At 38.3% G+C, this 22393-nt stretch overlaps 1 protein-coding gene across 6 annotated transcripts in view; it reads left to right on the top strand.

Moving 5' to 3' along the window:
* The window catches only part of FER (FER tyrosine kinase), a 302725-nt gene that overhangs the window by 5584 nt on the left and 274748 nt on the right, over positions 1–22393 (top strand). For all 6 annotated transcript variants that reach the window (XM_054715017.1, XM_028149768.2, XM_054715018.1 and 3 more), the window contains exon 2: positions 11517–11659. The gene's annotated coding sequence lies outside the window, so the exon portion shown is untranslated. The remainder of the gene's footprint in view (positions 1–11516; positions 11660–22393) is intronic.

Here is a 22393-nt window from a genome sequence, read left to right as displayed (position 1 = left end):
AAAAACTAGTACTTTCATAAATCTCTAGTGTTCCCCCACCTTAAACCACATTTACTTAATCTGTTTAAAACTTAAACTGTATTTTCAAATGTAATTACATAAAACTCTTAGTTGAGTGTCTTCTGCCTCATTCTAATGTATGATAATTTTTTAAGGAGCAATCCTATATAATAAAAGGCTAATATGCAAATTGTCCCCTCGACTGGAAGTTCGACCAGGGGGCGGGGCCGGCTGGCCAACTGCTTGTGGCCCCTTCCCCCAGCCAGCCCCACCCCCGATCGGCCCCCCAACATCCTGCGTCACCTCCCCCCGGCTCTCCCTGATCGGCACGATCAGGGTGGGCCGGCCAGACCCTACCTGTGCATAAATTCGTGCACTGGGCCTCTAGTATTTTATAAATATCTCTTTGTCAAAATGTGTTTTCTATGAGCCTAGGGTTTTAATTCTCAAAAACACATACAATTTAAATGCTCAGACCAGCCTGTAGTTATTGGGTGTTGTGAAGCAAGCACTGAACTGAGTGAAGAGTTAGGAGTTGAACCTGATAGTCCTTATTGCCTCATCCAGCAGTAAAACAAAGGTTTTGTCATCTAAGTCAGTGATTGTCAATATTTTTTCCCATCCTGTACAATATATTTACATGTGTGACTTACACTAATGTGCAGTTCCCTGCCATGCTCTGTAATTCCATTTTGTTCTCTTCTGCTCAAGAAAGCATACCAGGATACAAGTGACGGAAAATGATGTCATTGTTGGGATAAACTTGAATCTTCTTTGATTTATTGAGGAAAGTGAGTCATTAAAAAAAGTGTGTAACTATTATTCGTCATACCTTATAGTACTACAGCTGACATCCAAGTTACACATTTTAGTAAATGAATGCTTCTTCACTTTATAAAATCAGTATTGTAATGCTATAGAAGAAAATATTACTAAATTTGTGTTAATTGATAATGAAGAGTCTTACATTTCAAAATCAGAGTAACTGATAACAAACATTTAAACATTTGAGTCACAGCACTATGGTCTTTATTGTAAATAAAATAACACTAGTTTCTGTAGAAAAATTGAAATTAGCTTTCTATATAAATTATTTTATTTGCAGAAAAAGTATTTCCATAGTGGGACAAGTAGTTTTAGGAGAAGGAGAAACTCAATACTATAATACTTATATTCTAGACATTTAGTATGTAAAAATGCTTTTTACATTGGCTCAATCAGAAAAGTCTTCAAAATTACATCACTGTGAAGGAGGTTGCTTAAAAATAGCTCATCCTGTGTGGATGTAGTATGTATAATATTCAGTTAGAAGTGAAGACTTATAAGAACAATGTTCATTAAATGAGATCCTTGACATTAGCATGTGGTATTTCTTGAAAGTTTTATGGATCTCTGATATAACTAGCTTTATAAAATACAGTAAAATTTAATTGAAAATTTAACTGAGGCCTTCAGATCTTTAACAATTTTATAATAGGACTTGAGTCATTAAAGTTGTTAAACCATATTTTGCTTCCAAAATGAAGGCTGATGGCTTAGTATTACATCTTTAGGATACATGGAAAGGTTCTTATTCCTGACTCTTGTGTCCCGGGGTTTGCAGAACAAGAGTATCTCTAGCATAATCTCAAAGCCCAAGAGTTAGTCCTTGATCACTGTAATGCTTGCTGCTGTTTCTTGGGTATGTCGGCTCCTTGGAGATGGAGACTTCTGTAGTTTGTGCCCCTTCTTCTTGCTCTCTGAATGCTTAGCTTGGTGGGATTTCCCAAGTTTTTCTAGTCAGTTGGTGGGGCTCTTTTGTTAATTTCACATTATACAAAGAAAAATTTGAGTCTTCTACCAATATTCAGTTTTGGTAACAATTCAGCTTTCACAAAGGTTTTGCAAATTTTGCTTTGCTTGAATTCAAAGGAAACATTTTCAAGCATTACTGTTTTTGCTTAACTATGGAGTCTGTGTTGTATGGTGGACTTTCTAATGATACAGATCCAGTCACTGTCACATTTTACATCCATTCTGAATTTACTATAAACATATATTCTGGTTAAGTACCATCACTTTGGCAGGCCTCTTTACTTTCTATGTATTGAGTACACTTACAGTAGTAGAATAATTAAAGGGAACTAAGCAGTGCAATTGACTCAGATAATTAATGACAAATAACTAGTTAGATCACTATTTCAATTATTTATAAATAGTTATATTGGAAAACTATATGTATTTTTATCTAGATTTATATATAATAGGAACTTTTTACAAAGCATGAGGCTGATTTTTTTCTTACCAATATATAATGTATTATATTAGATTTGTATAATTATTTGTTGATGTATATTCCTTTTTTCACCCCTCCTCAACATTTTAACCTCCAGACTAGAAATAATTTCTGTCTGTAAAAGTTTTTTAATATATGTTTTTATTGATTTCAGAGAGGAAGGGAGAAGGAGAGAGAGATAGAAACATCAATGATGAGAAAGAATCATTGATTGGCTGCCTCCTGCACTCCCTCCTCTCCCCTGGGGATTGAGCCAGCAACCTGGGCATGTGTCCTGACGAGGAATCCAGCGGTGACCTCCTGGTTCATAGGTTGACCCTCAACCACTAACCACACTTGTCAGGTTGTAAAAGTGTTTTAGTAAATTATGTGGATTCAGATATCGTTGTGGGGGAAGGGCATTAATATTTGTTTAGTGTTTACTAAAACTTCTAGATACTTTTTGTACTTTTTTTTTAACCCTCTAAATGGAATAGCGTGTTGATATTTTCTTTTTATGATCTGGAACCAATTTTAGGTCACATCATTCATCCAAGGAGACCCAGGATTTGTATTTAGGTCTTTCTTATGCTAAACCTGAAATGAATACAAATGGTGTTTAAGTACAGTGAACAATTAGCAGTCCTGGATTTAACATCAGTTTTAATTATTTGGGAGTAACTCTAAAGGTCCATGTTGTAATATTTGCAGTTTTGCTGAAATGAATTCCTATTATTGGAAGTGAGATCCTAAGATGTGCATGATCCTAGCTAACTGCCCAGTGTCCACATCTTGGCTTGTTCTCTGTCTGAGGTTGTCCTATATTATAACTCTGGTTAGTGATAATATATTGTTTCTTTGTAAAATATTTTCATGAAAGGAAAGCCAGCTGTTAGAAGTGAAGAAAAAGTAAAGAGGCCTAAGAAACTGGTGGATCTTAGCCAGAAAATAGATGTTTTTGAGTAAGTTTAAAAAAAGGAACTTTGAATCCAGTGTCTTTAATCTTGATGTGAATCAGTCTACCATACCTTCTAAGGAAACAAGTTGACTTGTGAAACATTGTTATTGAGTGTTCTGACAAAAATACGCATTGTTTTTAGATGGACTTCTTGAAAATGTCTGGGTTGTTATATTCATAAATCCTGTTTTGCTTCCCTTCTCTCTCACCCTCAACAATAATATTTGAAAGAGATTTGACTGTTTATAAATAGCTGATACTTTCTAGAAGTTAATGTAGTAGTTACAAATATCCTAAAATATTAACATAAACAACAATATGTCACTTACAGGATTATGTGGTGTCCTTTTTCAAGTTTTATAATTAATTAAAACAGAATAGTAGCTAGACCTCGCTGATGGCATCTTTCTAAGGTTCTGATTCCCATTTGTATTTTGGATCTTGATTTATCCTGTGACTGGAAATGGCATTCTGTGAAAGAAGATAAGATGGTGAAGAAATAGACATGTCCTTGAGGTAGCCTTCATTATAAAAATAATACAGAAATGCTCTGTGTCACACAAGAGGCTAGTTGTAGGAATGGGACAGAAAGAAGACATATGAATCTTCTTTCCTTTTTGGCCATTCAACAAATGTTAATAGAGTACTCTTTCCATGTAAGGACTTACCTTATGGTTGCAGATAATTATAAAGCATAGAGGAGTGGCAGGATTTTTTCCTAGGAATATGATGTAGTGGAAAGAGCATCGATATTACGACCAGGCCTGGTTATGGTTGAATCTGTGACACCAGTAATTAGTTGTATGAATTTAGGCAAATAATTTAATTCTTATGACTTCAATTTTTCCATTTGAAAACTGATAACAATTTCATCTGGTAACTGGTAACAATATTAGATTTTTAAATTTCATCATTTGTATGAGATCAAAACCCTACTCATACTAGTTCAGGGCACTGGGGTTCACAGGAGTGTACTCCTCAGGTCCAGATGGATTCCGTGGGCTTCGTGGCCTCAGGACATGCCCAGTGGCTTTTTCTTGTGTGAGATATACATTCAGGTAGGCTTTCTCCAGGTAGACCTCTCTCTAGGGGCTCTAGGCTTATACTCTTTCAGTTTAGCAAGCCCAACATAAAAAGAGCTTCTCTTACCTATTTTAGCATTAGTCCTAGGATTATATCTCATTAAATAATTTGGGCCATATTTCATCATTGGTCCTGTGGTTAGGGAGATAGCATACAATGATAGGCCAGATCTGGACCAGGTGCTAACTGTTGGAACAGGGAAGAGGAACTGTGGTCAGCCATATGGTCTGAACCACACAGACTAAGAGTCAGGGTGGGTGGGTCACTGAAAGAAAAAGAAGGTACTGTGACCATGGGAAGGGGCAGTGCATGCTGGACAATATAACCAAAAGATTTTCACTATAAATTTTCCCAATGTGCATACATGTGCTCCATTACATATGTATACATCCTTGAAAAAAAAAATGCCCTCTCTTAACATGGTGCAAATCTTTGACTTACAACTTCTGATGTATTTACCACCTGCCCCCTAACAAAGGAAGACAACTCAAAGACTTGTTTAATTGCTGTATCTAACTTTAAGTCAAGGATCTCTGGGTAGTTCTCTCAGTTTTATTTGAATAGATAGGCTGAGGGCCTATGAACTTATGGTTAAATGATAAATATAACTGATTGTAATAAAGAAAGTGTTCAGTGTTAGAAGGAGAATAGCATAAAGACAGTAAAAACTCTCAATTAGAAAAGAGAAAAAGGAGAAACAACCTACAGAGGTTTTCCAGTCCATGGTATGTACGTATGTCATTGGCCAGGAAGGGCAAGGACTCTGCCCTGGCAGTGTGGTAAGATTTTTGATTAGCCAATATGGCTGCCACTGGTTCTTCCTGGGATTGATTATGTTTATTCTTTTCACCCCTGGTCACAGACAAGATGAGTATTGAGAAAGATTCCCTTAGTGGGGACTGTACTGCTTCATAGTTCATTTAATGTTGATGAGGGCTTGGGGTCCTGGGAATCGTCTTAGGAATTAAGCAGTAACAAACCTTTTTTTGGGAGTTTCTTAGGCACTATAACTTTTGAAAACGAAGTTAAAAAAAAATTTCCTTGCATTTAATCAACTTCTCTCAAGTACCCAAAGCTCAAATGCTAGTTCTTGAATCAAACCATTGCCTGGTTTTTCTCTGAACAACTTTGCCCATCACTCTAATCCAGTGGTTCTCCAACAAAGGCAGTTGATATTTCAGGGACAGTTGGCAGTGTCTGGAGACATTTTTGTTGTCACAATGGGGCTGAGTAGGTAGGGGTTGCTAGCATCTAGTAGGCAGAGCCCAAGGATACTGTTAAGCATCCTACAGGACAGCCCTCCTCCACCCCCCCAACAAAGAGTTTCCCAGTTCAAAATGCCAGTAGTACTGAGGTTGAGAAACCATGCAAATCCTAGTCTTCTCAATTTCCTTCTTGGCTTCTGTCTCTAGGCCACCCAGAGAAACTTCTTGAGGTAACAATGCACAGCTAACTTGTCCCTGTTCCCAGAATGTTTCACAGTGCATGGTTCTTGATAATGGGTAAATATCTTCTTTGCTAGAGTGCTTGGGCAGGAGGAGCCTGGAACATTAGGCTTTTCTCAGTTTTTGTTTTTGTGTAGTTAAGAGCCTAATTTTAGATTAGGGATATTTTATTTTCAACCTTGTAAGTTGCAGTATGAGCCATCTTGGATTTATAAGGAAAGACAGAAAAGGTTTTTGTTTTATTAAGGCCACTCAAAATGTGCTGCTTTTTTGAAGGACTTCTGAAGACTGCTACATAATAGGCAATATACCAGCATCCTAACATTTTTACTGAGTACTCCATAGTCCTATCCTTGGTAGGCACAGAGCCCTATTTACAAGAGTCGGCAGTTTACCAGCTGTTTTTGCTTATTAAGGATTGCTGACTTCACACCCTACAATAGAGGATACCAGATTCCCTCCACTTTCTATTATTGACTCAGTTCTACTTGTATTACATGATTTTGGCATACATTTTTATATTCGTTAGGCTTCCAGTGTTACTGGCCAGACGAGGAGACTTTGGTTCTTGTCTTCTGAGGCAAAGATTTTAATCAAGAGACAAAGGGTAGAAAAGCAAGCAAGAATTTATTGACCTCAGCAAAAACATATTTAGGACAGTGAAACAAGGAAGGGTATAGGTGAAGCAGTAGCAGAGCCTAGGCTGGGCTACGCTGGCTCACTGGGAAGTCAGAGAAAAGGGGGCCTTGGAGATAGGTTCAGGGGTTAGCCTGGGACGAGCTGCTACTGCCCTTTGCTCCCTGGGTTGCAAGTCTCATGGGGTCCCTTAGATGGAAGACGGGCAGAAGCAAATGATGAGGGCGCATGGGGTCTTTATTTCTCTCTTGCAGGTGGAAATCTTAGGGGAGGTCTCAGGGAAGGGTTTCAATAGACTATTCATCAGCTTTCCAGGTATGCTCTTTCAGGGTCATTGTCTCCACTGGTTGTTTGGGGCCAGGGCAGGGGGTCAGTGCTGCTGGTCTTGAGGCAGCCAGGGTCACTTGTCTAGTTTTGCTGCCTTTCTGGGCCTACACTGAGGCCTAGATGTTATCTTTAGGGAGGAAAAGATCGGGGGTCCAAACTGCATGAGCAGCACTATGCTAGTGGAGGAAAGGTTACCCTGGGAGCGAGGTCCTTGTTTTCCCAGTTTTGCCCCGTGCTAGGCATCCGGGGCGCTTTGCCCTGGTGAGTTTCTGTACCCCAGCCATCATCCTTGCTCTGCTCATGTTTGTCCAGCTGCCAATAACACCATTTCTGTAAGTGGCAACACTTTTCTTGTTTCTGTTGAGACTTCAAACCTTGAATTTTTTCTTGACTCTTTTTCTTTCACTTCCCCCACACAATCTTTCAGCATATTCTGTTGGCTTCAAAATATGTCTGAAATCTACCAGCTCTCACCACCTCTATTAGGGTCACTCTAGTTCAATATTGTCCTTTCTCTCCTTGTATGTAACTCCTAACAAGTCTCCCTACTACTGCTGTTGCTCTCAGAATATTAGTGTCATCCTTTTGAAAAGTAAGAGATCACGTCACTGTACTCAGAATGTTTTAGTTGCTTCCCATGTAACTCCGAGTACGAGCTCAGGGTCCTCAAATGAGCTAGTTTTGTGATCCTGCTCTCCCTCCCTCATGCAAGATCTTTCTCTGAACTCAGATTTTTTCTCTTGACTCTACCATTCACTCCCTGCTGGCCTCCTTGCTCTTTCTTAAATGCTTACTGTTCTCCTTGCCTAGAATCTCCCTCCCAGATATCCATATGACTTACTTCCTTATCTACTTAGGTCCTTGCTCAAATATCACTTCATCTGTAAAGTCTTTAATCACCTAACATAAATTTGAAATCTCCTCCCTCCCTCACACTTTTTGTTACCTTTTTCTATGTTTTCTCTCTTTATAATACTTATTACTGTTCAGTACTGTGTATTTTATTTTGTATTTGTTCCCTCTCTCTAGACTATAAACTAATTGAAGGCAGGAATTTTTGTCTATTTCGTTGTGTAGGAAAATCTGTGGCACATAACTATGTAGGTTCTCAGCAAATATTTGTTGACTGAGTTATTTAATAAGAAAAAATAAGTTATTGCTTCATGTAACTGTTAAGTCTGGAAAATGGATGGGAAAAGAATACCTTGCAGAGGGGAGAGATTGCTCATTGAGCAACTCTCTCCAGGGTAGAAAGGCAAAATGTCTTTAGGTTTATTATACTAGAATATAAGTAAATAAAAATAAAAATATAAAGCAGCATAAGTAAACATAAGTTAATAAAAGAATATAAGTAATGTCTTCCAGGGAAGGGAAGGAGAGGGCTTTACTTCTCCAAAGCTCATTGGAGGTCTCTATCTGTAAGGAGACACTGTTTCTAGCTTCCAAGGCTGGCTGTCATGCAGATATCCTTGTAGTACCTTTTGCTCAGAAGGCTCTGTGCAGGAATGTGAGAAATCCAGAGAGAATTGTTTCCCAGGAGTAATTCTAAGGTTGTAGCAGGTATATCTATTAACACCTGAACTCAGGTGCGATTAGATCTAGGGGCAAAATGTTTTCAGAGTGTTCTTCATCTCTTTCCATCTCTTAGCGATTGTTTTTGCTGGTTGGCTCACTGTGAAGTAGATACTTATCATGTTCTTTCAGTTTAGCAACCTCAGCTGAAAGATAACGTCCCCATTAGTTCTTGCAGAATTGCGTGTTATCAGTCCTATTGGGTTCATTCCTGAACTACTGCTTGTGGGAGGGAATATGCTGATTGTCCCCACCTGGGTCATATACTTGTTCTAGGAACTGTGTGCTCATTCCAGAAACTTGAGAGTAGGAATACATAATTAGTGCCACCCAAACTACATGGATTAAGAGTAAGAGAAGGGTAGTTCAACAGAAATAAATTGAGATGGTGCCACCAAAAGAAGGGGAGTAAAACATAGCACAGGTCTGTCACTTACATGCACATGCAACTTGCGCTCATTTGAGGAAAAACAAACAAACAAAAAAAGAAACACACAAGAAAACACACACCAAAATCTTATTGTATATAAACATTCCTGCCTCATCTATTTTTCACCTAACATCACATTGTGAACAAGAGATTTTCTTCGAAAACATGATTTTAAATGGATGAAAAGTTATATTTAAATTCATTGCTTAATTTTAGATATTTGCTTTGTCAGAATTAGATTTTTGTTTGTTACTTATTAGAGAAGTAAGAGGCATGGAGATGCCTAAGACACAAAATAAGACCTATTCACTTCTATGGTCATGCAACCACAGGGTGGCACATGCACAACCCTGAGAATGAATGTCTCCATAAATGTTGCATCTTAGGTATCTCTCTTGCCTCAATCTATTTCTAGTTGTGAGGAGAAGCACAATTAAAGACAACTATATTTGGCTAATGAATGTGAGTTAGAGATGGCAACCTGTGTAAATAGGGAAGTTGGTGGACAAGGTTAGGTGTACCAGAAAGTCATTATTATACATTTTTAATTTGTCTGTAGAAACCTTTGATGAGTTTTGATAAGGAAAATATACCTTTGAAGTAATACAAGGACTATAATTTTTTTTATCGTAGGTTTATAGTAGGTTGAACAAGGAAATGTTCCATTTAGAATTCTACCAAAGAAATTGTTGCTTAGGTTTTTTTTTCGTTTTTTAAAAATATATTTTACTGATTTTTTACAGAGAGGAAGAGAGAGGGATAGAGAGTTAGAAACATCGATGAGAGAGAAACATCGATCAGCTGCCTCTTGCACACCCCCTACTGGGGATGTGCCCGCAACCAAGGTACATGCCCTTGAGCGGAATCGAACCCGGGACCTTTGAGTCCGCAGGCCGATGCTCTATCCACTGAGCCAAACCGGTTTCGGCTGTTGCTTAGTTTTAACCCCAATTATTTCAATATCAAGTGGAAAAATACTGTGTTTTTTTTTTTTTTTCATTTAAAAAAAGTATAGAAAAGACTTGAGTTGGAAAATGATACATAAATAACACATGGGAACTATGACTAGCTTTCTTGAGCAAGACACCTGACAATACTTGGTGGTGGGCAAGGAATCCCAGTTGAATAGCTTGTTTTTAGGTTTTTGAAAATAAATGTTTTTATATATCACAGTCAGAGACCAGAATATGGAAGTAGAGATAACTTTGAACTATCTTTGCTGATAAAGAAGAGAGGCTAAACAATTTCAAATTAAATGGATTGTTCAGTAACTTTGGGGAATTTGTCTTTAGAGTGGAATTAGGTAATATATGTAATGTGTACATTTAGGTACGCACTACATTTTGTTTCCTTTTGTAAGTAATACTGTTTACTGTACTATTTCCAGGGAATTCCAGAAATATTGACAGCAGTATAAAAGGGAAGTGATGATTAAAGTTTTTATCTTTAAATATATGTTTAGGTCATGAATTTTATTATTTAATACAGAAACTCTTGTCAAAACCTTACTTTATGCCAAAGTGTACAGATCAGAGAAAGCTGTAACTCACCTTGGAATTTCATTCATTCAGTAATCACTTGTTTGGTAACTACAGTGTTCCAGGTATTGTGTAGGATGCTGGCTATATTAAGATAACAATCCCTGTCTTCAATCATATCACAGTTTAGTGGAACTAGAGGGATGTAATAACACTTTCATTATATGTAGATTAGATTTTCAACCAATTGTAGCATTGAGAACCTTCTAAAAATCTAGAAGAGAATAAAATGCTTGTCTGGGGGGCAAAAGAGGAACCCTTTGAAAATGGGTCAGGAGACTTGGAAGATATTCCTGTGTTTGGTCAGGATGAAAGGAGTAATCATATTGGTAACATCAATGAAATGTCCTCTGATTCGTATGAAAGCCAAGGAAGTAGGGGAAATGACAGGAAACGGAATAAGTAAACAAAAATGAGGAGCTTGAAAAAAGGGGAGAGCTGAGTATAAACCAAGAAGTTGGGATTAGAAATATGAGATGTGAGGCAAAAAATGAGAAACAGCAACAGGGCTATAAACTGCATATATTGGCATCAGTGATAAGAGACCAATGACCAAGAAACATCTTAGAAATTCTAATTTCAGCCCTGGCTGGATTGCTCAGTTGGTTGGAGCATCATCCGTATACCCAAAAGTTGTGGGTTCCATTACTGGTCAGGGTACATACTTAGGTTTCGGGTTTGATCCCTGGTCAGGGCACCTACGGGAGGCAACCAATTGATGTTCTCCCTCCCTCTCTCCCTTCCATGCTCTCTAAAATCAACAAACATATCCTAGTTGCAAGGGTTGAGAGACTATCCAAGGATCATGTTTTGGCATACTAAAGAATGTTAGACAGAGAAAGTATATATGTCTGGTAGAATCCTTCCCAAACCTTCTCAGCCTTTGGCAAAATTTTTTTCACATAGTTAACTACTTCTTTAGGCTGTAATAATAATTCAACAAGTGTAGTTTCTTCTTTTGATGTGCTTCAAACTTGAAATTAGTATTATACTGTGAAAATGAGAAGAACATGAATTACCTATTCAAAACTCAGGGAATAGGTTAGAAGAGGAGGTAAGTAAGATCCATTATTCACTGGGAAACTTATGGAAAGAAAGGGAGAGAGTAAACAGGGGATAAAGTTAAGTAAGAATAGTATTCTTATTTTTAATATGATGAATGTGAGATATTGCCACAGTTCATTTCCAATAATAGTGTTCTGTACTTCATGTGTACATTTTAACCTTTTTCTCTGCAGTGTACAATTCTGACTCCTTGAATTTATTCTTGCAGCTCATGTTTTCTGGCTAGACCTATGATCATTCCGTGAGACGCCACTGAAAGTTTTATCGTGTCTTCCTCATCCCTAATGTGTAACCCTTCAACATGGACCTGCTAATTTAGCTAAGATATGACCAACAATGAACAGTAGTAAGGTAGGATTACATTACTCCTCTTAGTAAATTACTAAAATAAAAGTAAAAGTTATTTTCATATTACTAAATAATTACCAAAATGATTATTTTTTTCTTTGAAAGTTTTGACTTGTCTTGATTTGTAGTTATTTTGTTAGATTATTCTCCTACCTAAGCAGGCTACAGTCATTTTATATTTGTGTTATCTTTTGCTTGTTATTTATCTTACTGAATTGTGTATCATTTGTGATGTAATTATTATTTTTTTCAACTAACACTTATAATCAGCAGAATCTCAATCTATATATTCTTCTCAGCCTGTGTGCCCACCAGTCCTTTGTTTTCAACTGCCTGTCACTAAACTCTATATATTAGTTTTCTTCTTAAATGTTTGTTCCTTCTTCTGGTTTATCTATTTCTGTTAATAACATTATTAGTCCCATTTTCTAATATAATCATATAATCATTTACTATTTTAGTCATTTATTTGATGTATATTGATAGGTTTCTATTAAGTATTAGACAGTTTGTTGATTGATAATCTTGCTGTGTAGATTATTTTTTGTTTGAAGTTTTTTTATTTTCAGCACTTTGATTATATCATCTTATTTCCTTCTGGCCTGCAAAGTTTCTGCTGAAAAATCTGATGGTATTCTAACTTGAAATATACATTGCAGTTTTTACATTTGGTTGTATTAAGTTAAAGGGAAGAAAACTAGATCATTTATGTTGTTTTTGATACACTGGGACTAGTTAGCTATTGATATTTATTTAAAATAACAGCAGGAGTTCCTTCCCTACCTGCTATTAGGCACCTCCACCTTCTCACCAGTCGGTTTTACCTAGGAATATATACCTAGTGACTGGAGTAGTCTAAGAATTCATCTTTGAAAAATTCACTATTTCACATAGGAGATAGCTTAAAATGCAAATGATAAGCAAGTTAGTAGAGACAACTAGAGGCAGGCCAGTGAGAAATGATTTAAGTACTTGCTCTCTCTGGTACTTGTGTAGAGCTGGCATTCAGTGAGCATTTTTTTTTTTTTTCTTTACTTGCTTGCTCTTGAGTTTCACAGATATGGTTGTTTTCCTTAAGAATTATATGACATTTAAGAGTAAGTGGAGTTTTTTTTTGGAAGGATTAGGAGGTAACTTTTAAGCAGTATTTTCAAAGGGAGAAGAGTCATATTTTGGTTGAGAGGAAAGGAGGAAAGTGTCAGTGAAGGAGTGACTGCTCTAGGTGATTTAGGGATGCCTGTGAAGCCTTTCCCTTCCCTTTGCTCCAGCTGGGCTTGGATTATACTTCACTTTGTACAGGGATTCCTTGTAGCAATTATTGTTATGTGTTAGAACTTCTTCTCCTCTAATAAGCTCCTGGAAGCTGTGACCAGTACTTTTTATCTGTGTGTACTCAGGACCTCACTCAGTGCCAGGTATGTTATAGACATTTAATAAGTAGTTACTGGAAGAATCAATAAATGAATGAATGAAAGACTTTTTTTCCTAAAACATAGAGCAAAAGGACAAAGATTTCTTTGCTGTGCAACCACAGTAATGGTTGGACCTGTGGTTAGACTGATTTATTGTTGAGGCGCTCAATTAGAGCTAGAATGGTTCAGGAGCCTAGGTTATAAAGCAGGGATGAAGTTGTTCAGCAGAAACCAGAGGCATTCTGTGAGTGGAAAATGCAATTCGGAGATTTTTCATAAAAGTAACTATCATAATATAAGTGCCTTTTTCATTTTCTAAATAAATATAAATAAAAATATTTGAAGGAGAAATAATTTTTTAATGTTAAATATTGTATCTGTGAAATTTGATTTTTATCTTCTTAATCCTTGGCTTTAAAAATACTCTTCAAAAAATTATTTGGGGAGTCTTTTCTTTATATCTTTTCTAGAGGCCTGGTGTATGAATTCGTGCACGGGTGGGGTCCGGCCAGCCCCGCCCCTGATCGGGGTGGGGGGGAATCAGGGTTGGGGCTGGCTGGGGGGAGGAGCCACGGGTGGTTGGCCAGCTGGCCCCACCCTGATCAGGGTGTTGGAGGCCAATCGGGCTGGGCTGGTGGGGGGTGGGGAGGGGGGGAGATTGGGGCCCGGATCAGGCTGGTTGGCTGCTGCAGTGTGCATCATAGCCACCGCTTGTTCTGGTCGTTCTGCCATTCTGGTCGCTGGTCGCTGGGCTTTTATATATATAGATACTTGTGATAAAAATGCAAACTAGAGGTACATAAATTAGAAAGTGGCATTCTTCCCACTATTCTGTCTCACTCTTCAGAGGTAGTTAATGATAAAAGTTTGATGTATATCAATTTTTACTTTTTTGTTTGTTTTTTGTTAATCCTTATCTGAGGATATTTTTTTCATTGATTTTTAGAGAGAGTGGAAAGGAGGGGGGAGAGGGTAAGAGAGAGATTGAGAGAGAGAGAGAGACATTGATGTGAGGGAGATACATTGATTGGTTGCCTCCCACATGTGCCTTGACTGGGTCTGGGGATTGAACCTGCAACCCAGGTATATGCCCTTGACCAGGAATCAAACCTATGACCTATAGGTGTGTGGGCCAACACTCTAGCCTCTGAGCAACACTGGCCGGGGCCATTTTTACTTTTAAATTATATATGTTCAAGAACATGCATGTTTATATTTGTATAATTTTCTTTTAAAAATTATTTATTTATTTAAATTTAATAAATCTTTATTGTTCAGATTATTACAATTGTTCCTCTTTTTTCCCCCCATAGTTCACCTCCACCAGGTTCCTATCCCACCCTCTGCCCTTAACCCCCCTCCCCCACTGTCCTCATCCATAGGTGTACGCTTTTTGTTCAGTCTCTTCCCGCACCCCCCACTCCCCTTTTCCCCTGAGAATTGTCAGTCCACTCCCTTTCTATGCCCCTGATTCTATTATATTCACCAGATAATACTGTTCATCAGATTTTTTTCTTCCCTTGGTTTTTAGATTCACTTGTTGATAGATACGTATTTGTTGTTCATAATTTTTATCTTTATCTTTTTCTTCTTCCTCCTCTTCCTAAAGAATACCTTTCAGTATTTCATATAATTCTGGTTTGGCGGTGATGAACTTCTTTAGCTTTTTCTTATCTATGAAGCTCTTTATCTGACCTTCAATTCTGAATGATAGCTTTGCTGGGTAGAGTAATCTTGGTTGTAGTTTCTTGCTATTCATCACTTTGAATATTTCTTGCCATTCCCGTCTGGCCTGCATAGTTTCTGTTGAGAAATCAGCTGGCAATCGTATGGGTGCTCCCTTGTAGGTAACTAACTGTTTTTCTCTTGCTGCTTTTAATATTCTCTCTTTGTCTTTTGCTCTTGGCATTTTAATTATGATGTGTCTTGGTGTGGCCCTCTTTGGATTTCTTTTGTTTGGGGTTCTGTGTGCTTCCTGGACTTGTAAGTCTATTTCTTTCACCAGGTGGGGGAAGTTTTCTGTCACTATTTCTTCAAATAGGTTTTCAGTATCTTGCTTTCTCTCTTCTTCTGGGACCCCCATAATTCGGATGTTGGTATGCTTGAAGTTGTCCCAGAGGCTTCTTATACTATCTTCAACTTTTTGGATTCTTTTTTCTTTTTGCTTTTCCGGTTGAGTGTTTTTTGCTTCTTTGTATTCCAAATCTTTGACTTGATTCTTGTGATCCTCTAGTCTGCTTTTAGGTCTCTGTATAATATTTTTTATTTCAGTCAGTGTATGCTTAATTTCTGGTTGATCCTTTTTCATATCCTCGAGGGTCTCATTAAATTTATCGGCCTTTTCTAGGAAATTCTTGAAAAACCTTATAACCGGGGTTTTGAACTCTATATCCAGTCTTTTGCTTTCATCCATTTCCTTCATTTGTGGTCTGCCTCTTTGTCTCTGCATTTTAGCTGCTTCCCTGAGTTGATGGAGTGGCTTTGTGTGCTAGGTGTCCTATAGGGCCCAGTGGCTCAGCCTCCTCAATCACCTGAAGTGGACACTCTTGGTGCACCTCTTTGTGGACTATGTGTGCAGTCTTGTTGTAGTTAAGCCTTGATTGTTGTTGGTATCCCTGGAAGGATTTGACCTTCAGGCCAATTGGCTGTGAGGATCAGCAGTGTCTCCGCTGGGAGAGTTTCTGTGCTCAGCTTGGGTGGGGCGGAGTCTCAGGGTGGAGCAGACAGCCTTGGTTTCCTGTTAACCCTGCCCTCAGAGGCTCCTGTGTCTCAGTGTCCCGCGGCAATGGTTGCACGCACCTCTGAGAGAAGGCTGCTCTTGAGTTTCGCCCGCTGTCAGACAGTCCAGTTTCTCCCCGAATGAGTCTGGTACCCAAAGTCTCACCCGGAGCTGGATTTCAGTGCAGTTGGGAGGTTTTGTTTCCCTCCCGAACGAGAAAGCTAGCTGTACACTTGCTGCCCGCCCTCTCAGCGCGCTGCAAGTAAGCCAAGCCGCGTATTAAGCCGCCCGCCCTCTCCCCAGGCCTCGAGTAAGTCAGTCGTGTATTCAGCCACCCGCCCTTTCTGCGCTCACGGGTCTCTGCACCTCCACAGTTCCTCTGAGTCTCAGTGTCCTTTTCTCTTTCCTTCTAGTTGTAGAATTTCCACTCAGCCAGCTTTATGGTGGTTCTGGACGATGTCCACTCTGTCTTCCATTTGCAGTTTTGAAATTGTTGTGCGAGGCAGCAGTACAGGTGTTTACCTATGCTGCCATCTTGGTTTCTCCCTATATTTGTATAATTTTCAAAACATGATCATTTGATATATATGTTCCGAAATTTGCTTTTCCTAGTTATCCACTGACTTCTGTGTATCTTCCTGTAATTCTGAAATTTGTTGGATGTATTAAAAGAGAATAACAGTAAGAAACCAGTGCAATAAAATGTATGGGGATGTCAATCAGGGGTTGTTGGAACCAATTCAGTGCCAACAGGAGTCCCCAATTTGGTGTGCGGTAAGGAAGGAAACTTTATTTAGTGCCAACAGCTCAACAGAAAACAGCATCACTGTGGCACAGCTCCATAGTGCTACAGCACATCTGTGAAAAGCACAACCACTGAGGCTGCTCTGGGGTGAGATCCCTCTTCAGCTAGGCAGCTCTGCTCCATGATGGTCTGCTTTGCTCTGCTCCAGTGAGGCATCTTTGGGGAGCCTAGGAAACATAGTCTTCAGTCTTCTGTGGAAAGTGCACTCTCTGAGCCATAGGGGAGCTGGCTTATATAGACAGAATTCCCTGACCCAGGTCCCTGATTGGTCAGAACAGAGTTGCTCTGATTGGTCAGAGCTGCACAGCTCCAATTGGATGGGGAAAGCCTCATCCTATTGTTTGAAATAGGACTCCAGGAATCTCTCTATATAAAAGCCTAATAACATGCATTGACCACCAGGGGGCAGACGTTCAATACAGAAGCTGCCCCCTGGTGGTCAGTGCGCTCCCGGGCTCAGCTGACAGATGGGCGCTAGATGCTGGGCTCATGGTTGGTAAGCACAGCTGCTGCAGCATGAGTCTCTCCCGTGGACACTCCCCCTGCGCATCCGAGCGGTGCATTGGGGCCGGGATGTGTGGGAGTGGCACGGTGCCCAGGTGGGGCTTGGGCTCCTACCCAACCACCTGCCACTTTGCACACTACTTTGTGCTGTGCGGGATCGGTGGCATGGAGGTCCATTGATCCCCAAGGCCAGGCCGAGGGACCCCACTGGTGCACGAATCTGTGCACTGGGCCTCTAGTTTCTTTATAAGTGCTGGCTCAGATGTCAGAGATACAGTGTGGAGGCTTCTCTGTGAGGTGCAATTTTCTTGAGAGGCCCCTGTGCAGAAATGGCTAAAAGCTATGCTTTTTAATTTTTTTAAATTTGAGCCTAGTTAGCACCAGGAGCACTTCTTATTCCTTAGGGTTCATAAGACACAAAGTATAAAAAACTCAGGACAAAAAAACAACAACAAATAACCTGCTAGTTATTATTAGTTTAATTGCTATCTGTTAGTTTAGAAGTAACTCTTTTTGACTTGTTTAATGTACATGAAATTATAACAGTAATAATTTTTCATATAATGCATTTTAGAATAGACACATAAGGGATAATTAGAGTAGAACTTTAAGATTTATTGAGTACACCTATATGCCTGATATGTGAGAAACACATTATATGTGATATAATCATGAATAGGACACTGTCATTACTGAGTTCTCTGATAACAAATTGCAGAGGTAGAGTTGGCTGTCCGGAGGAAGTGATATGAGCACAATATTGAAATACTAGTAAGAATTAGCTAAGCTTTTTTTTTTTTTTTTTTTTTTAAAGGCTGGGGAGTCAGGAGGGATTGAGTCAGAGTTGGAGATTTTTAGTACAAACGTAGAAAGGGAAAGGTCAGGGGAAGTCAATTGATTCAATATGTGCAGGGAAAGAAGTAGGGGTGTTTATGCCCCAGTTTGCCTGGAAAAGTCTAAGCTTACCCTTGTTTTCCTGGCATAATGAAGAATTGCATCTCTTTCACTCTTAAAAGTATCCCAGTTCTGGATGATTAAGTGGCATATTCACCTTAGAAGAGAGAGGATATAGGGGAGCTGATAAATTTTAGGGAATATGGTTTAATCAGTGGGCAGCTAGAGATTTATTTGAGGTCAAAGAGTAGGTATAGAATTGTGGGGAAGCACGGAACTTGGTTGGAAAGTCTATAAGGAGGATTCTCTGAAAGGTCGGGGGCCTCTAGGGGGACCTTGCAGAAGGCAGCAGCCCCTGCCTTGACTTTTCCAAACAAGTCCAAGCCTCTAGGTGTTTTACTGGAATCTCTATGCTTAGTCTTTAGACCCGACCTTGTAGAAGCATGTGCTTTCTCAAGGATACGTACCCTGTTGATTGATTCTAAAAGTTAATTGTAGTTCAAGCTGTCGTTACAATGAAAGCCTAAGGATGCAGGCGAATGGGGCTGCTTGATTCCTATAGCCAAGCAGCCCCTTAGCCCTCTCTTTCACAGAAATGTGTGTCAGAGTAATCCATTCATCCGTTGCTCAGAGTCTGCTGGTCAGTTCCAGCATAGCATCAGTCAAGACTCCAGAGAGATGGAATGTACTAGTTTATGACCTAAAACTAGAATATTAAAATTTACCATTGCAGAGATGGAACAGTTATAGATTCAGGCCATGTGTCATAGCAGGTGTAGTTGAAATGGAGCTGGATCAAATGGGTCTTTGGAGAAGAGAAAGACTAGAGGTTAAAATCTCCCTGGGTGAACATAAGAATTGATTTAGAGAATAACATTTTGGGACAAGTGGATATTGAGAGGAAGATTTAGAGACAAATAACAGCTAGGTAGGATAGGACTTGGTAAAGCTGAATGATGTAAATTACAATGAAGAGATTTTTCAATATGTTTGGAAGAGCGGTGATTCGGAAATGGCACTAAGGAATCAGGATAAAGTTACCACCCATCACACTCCCCTCCCCCAACCTCATGGATATGGGTGGTAGAATGTAGGAAGGTATAGTCACCACCTGAGAGCACTGTGCTTTGGGGGAGCTGGGTTTCAGGTAGGTGGAGGGTAGAGATTTAGGGAAGTTTATTTACAAATTAAATAGAATTCTAGAAGAACAATTAAGGAAGAAAACACATTTGTTAGGGTATGATTATAGAGAAAAGATGGGGTGGGAGTGGGGGTCAGGCCGTGCCTTTTGGGAAAAGAGTGTTACATAAAAAAACACACCCAAGAATGAAACTTACTTTACTCCATGTTCTATCTTGGAGTTGTCTGATCTGGGTTCCCTGAGAGGCTGTCTTATTGCAGGGTGTAGGGACTGGTTTTAACTTACTACTGATGGGACCTTGATGGTTGCCATTCTGCTAGTGCTTGCTTTTAATGAACCTATTTGAAAGTACATATATGGATATTGTAATTATTTTGACACTGTTACTCTCTTTAAAGGAAAAAGATTGTTTGACCTCAATTTGAAAATTGAACTCTTTTATAATAGTTGATCATATAGAAAGTTTCTTCGAATTTAAAAGTAGGTTGTATGCATTGTGGTCATATTTAATCTTTTAAACCTTTTATTCCTGTTTTCTTTCAAATTAGCAATGTTTCACAAACATGTTCCTCATTTTTCTAACTGTATATCCTTGCTCATGCTTAAACTTCCACTTAGGAAGAAATGCCACTCTACCACTTGCTCTTCCACAGTCTCTCTTGTGTGGGTCCTCTCTCTAAGGCTTCATTAGTAATGACTACTTTTTAATAAGTCTCCCCAAAGTCAGACACATTAATACATTATTTCATCTGACCTTTATGACAACCTTGCAAAGTAGGTATTACTATCCCTGTTTTGAAGATAAGAAAACTGAGCTTCCATCCAGGAGTTAATCAACGTGCATTGAGTCCTCTATGTGTCTTTATTTTCTTTGTATCTCTTTCTTTTCTTTGCGTCTCTGTAACACTTTATACCTTATGCTTTTATGTCTCTGAGCCCCTCCCTGATGGCCATTAGAAATGTTAAGCATACTTCCTGTTTTCCCTCTGAACCTGTAACCAATTTGTATTTGTGAACCTGTGGAGTTATATAACATTGGTTTCCAGGTTTGTCACCCCTAATAAGTTGTTAGCTTCTTGAGACTAGGGTCTGTAATCTTACTCGTCTTGGTATTGTTGGCACTCAGAAATATACTTGCCAAATAGATGCTCAGTACATGTTGCTGAATGAATTTGGAATGAATTGTATCATCATTACCTGTGAACTTGTATAGTTAGTCTTCATACACTGTAAATTGCTTAAAGGCAGTAATCAAGATTTTATCTATAATAGTAAAAGGGTAATATGCTAATTAAACCAGACTTCCTACTGGATGTCATTCTGGACATCCTTCCAGGCGAAGCCAGGCCAGAGGGAAGCCTGGGTCCCAGGTGCCTACTGGCCAGCCAGCCTGGGTCCTGGGTGTGAGAGGGAAGCCGGTGCTGGCAGCTGGGGGGAAGGAAGGCCACCTCTTGCACCAGTTTCGTGCATTGGGCCTCTAGTTTATTTATAAACACCTAACATTACCTCTCCCATGGTTACTCAATAAATAGCTGTTGATTTATATTAATATCTTAAAGCAAAGAAAAAAATTGTTAATAATTTTGCTCTCCTTAAATAATTTTAAATATCAGTACTTTCATATACACTTTAAAAACGAAAAAAAAGTTTATTTAAAAGCACACATGTTGTTCATTTGCATATAGACTTGCAGTTAATATTTAGTATTCTCTTGCAGTGGGACATTGTCATTCATTAATGCTGTCCCAATGGGCTGCCCAGTCCAGTGCTGTTTGCTTTGAATTTAATTTCTTTTTAAGGTAAGCTAGGAGCAACATTTTCAAGTAAAGACAACCTAGGAGGAGTTTTAAATACTGTGTCTGTAAGGTGGCCAGGGTCACCATACATTAACTTAATTAATGATGTTGTCTTCAGACTCAAACGTGGTGACTGTTCACACCTGCCTGTGTAAGTGCTTCTGAAACAGCACCTCATTTTATTTCTACATGTGGTCAGGCTTTTGGTTTGTAACTGTGGTTATTACTTGCATGCTCTGGGGAGGCTTTTGACTTTGTTTCTGTCTTGCTGCAGGCAGCTTGATATTTTGTTCAAATAGAATCACTGTTTCTGACTTCTGTCAGTATTAAAGCTTATAAAAGATAAGAAATACCATTAGATAATTATTTTTGTACTTTAATTGGTTAATGATTTTGTAGTTTTAACAATGAATAAACATATTTTGATAAAGTAATTCAAACCATGAAGTCATTTTGATAGGTTTCATTAGTCAAAGTTTATAAATTCAAACTGAAAAAAAAAGAAATAAACTCTATTGAATTTCTTGCTTGCTTATGAGAATATCTGATGGAGAAGAATGAGAGATTTTCTGTTTCTATTACATATTTTTTATTCATGTATTTGCTAATTTTTCTAAATTTAGCATATCTTTAATTGTATGTTTTGTTGTCAATATTAAAGGAAATAATTAAATATAATCTTTCTTATAAGACATTATCTGAATTAAGATAAATCAGCCTTACTTTAAAAAGAATATTCAATACATAGTAAACTTTATTTATGTTATAGAAAAATAATATTTCCATCTGTGTAATTGAAGAATATAAAAGTTGCCAGTTGTTGAGCCGAAAGTTGAAGGACAAGAGGTACTTATAACAAATACTTGCATATACCCTTATACTTACAAGAAATACCATGGGAATTCTATTATTCAACCAATGAAACTAATGTGTTTTATATTTTGCTATTTAATAACTTCCATTTTTGTTTTAGAAGAATGTATTTGTAGATATATTTATACAAAATGAACTTCTAATTTTGAGAATATAGCAATTTGTAATGGCTTTTTAAAGTTTTAAATAATTACTTATGGTTATTGAAAACTCAACATAACTCACTTGACCCTAAAAACCAAACTGAATAACATTAAATAAGATAGCTTTAAATAAATTGAAATAGTAGTTTATTAGAATTTTTACTACTTTCACCTTTTAAAAAATAATGTTTTTTATTGATTTAGAGAGAGAAGGGACGAGGGATAGAGAGATAGAAACATTGATTGGCCCGTGCCCTGACTGGGAATCCAACTGGTGACCTCTTGGTTCACGGGTCAATGCTCAATGCCTGAGCCATACTTGCACCTTTTTAATGATGCTATTTAAAAATAGACATCTTTGCTGATAAACACTAGTACACTTTTGTATAATACTCTGTTTCTGCCTGATTTGTACTTACTATCCACTACATTTTTCCTGGTTCTTGGTAT

This window comes from Eptesicus fuscus, chromosome 4 (assembly GCF_027574615.1).
Source record: "Eptesicus fuscus isolate TK198812 chromosome 4, DD_ASM_mEF_20220401, whole genome shotgun sequence".
Classification (NCBI taxonomy): Eukaryota; Metazoa; Chordata; class Mammalia; order Chiroptera; family Vespertilionidae; genus Eptesicus; species Eptesicus fuscus.
The sequence above is the reverse complement of the archived record's forward strand: the minus strand, read 5'-3'. Positions and strand labels throughout refer to the sequence as shown.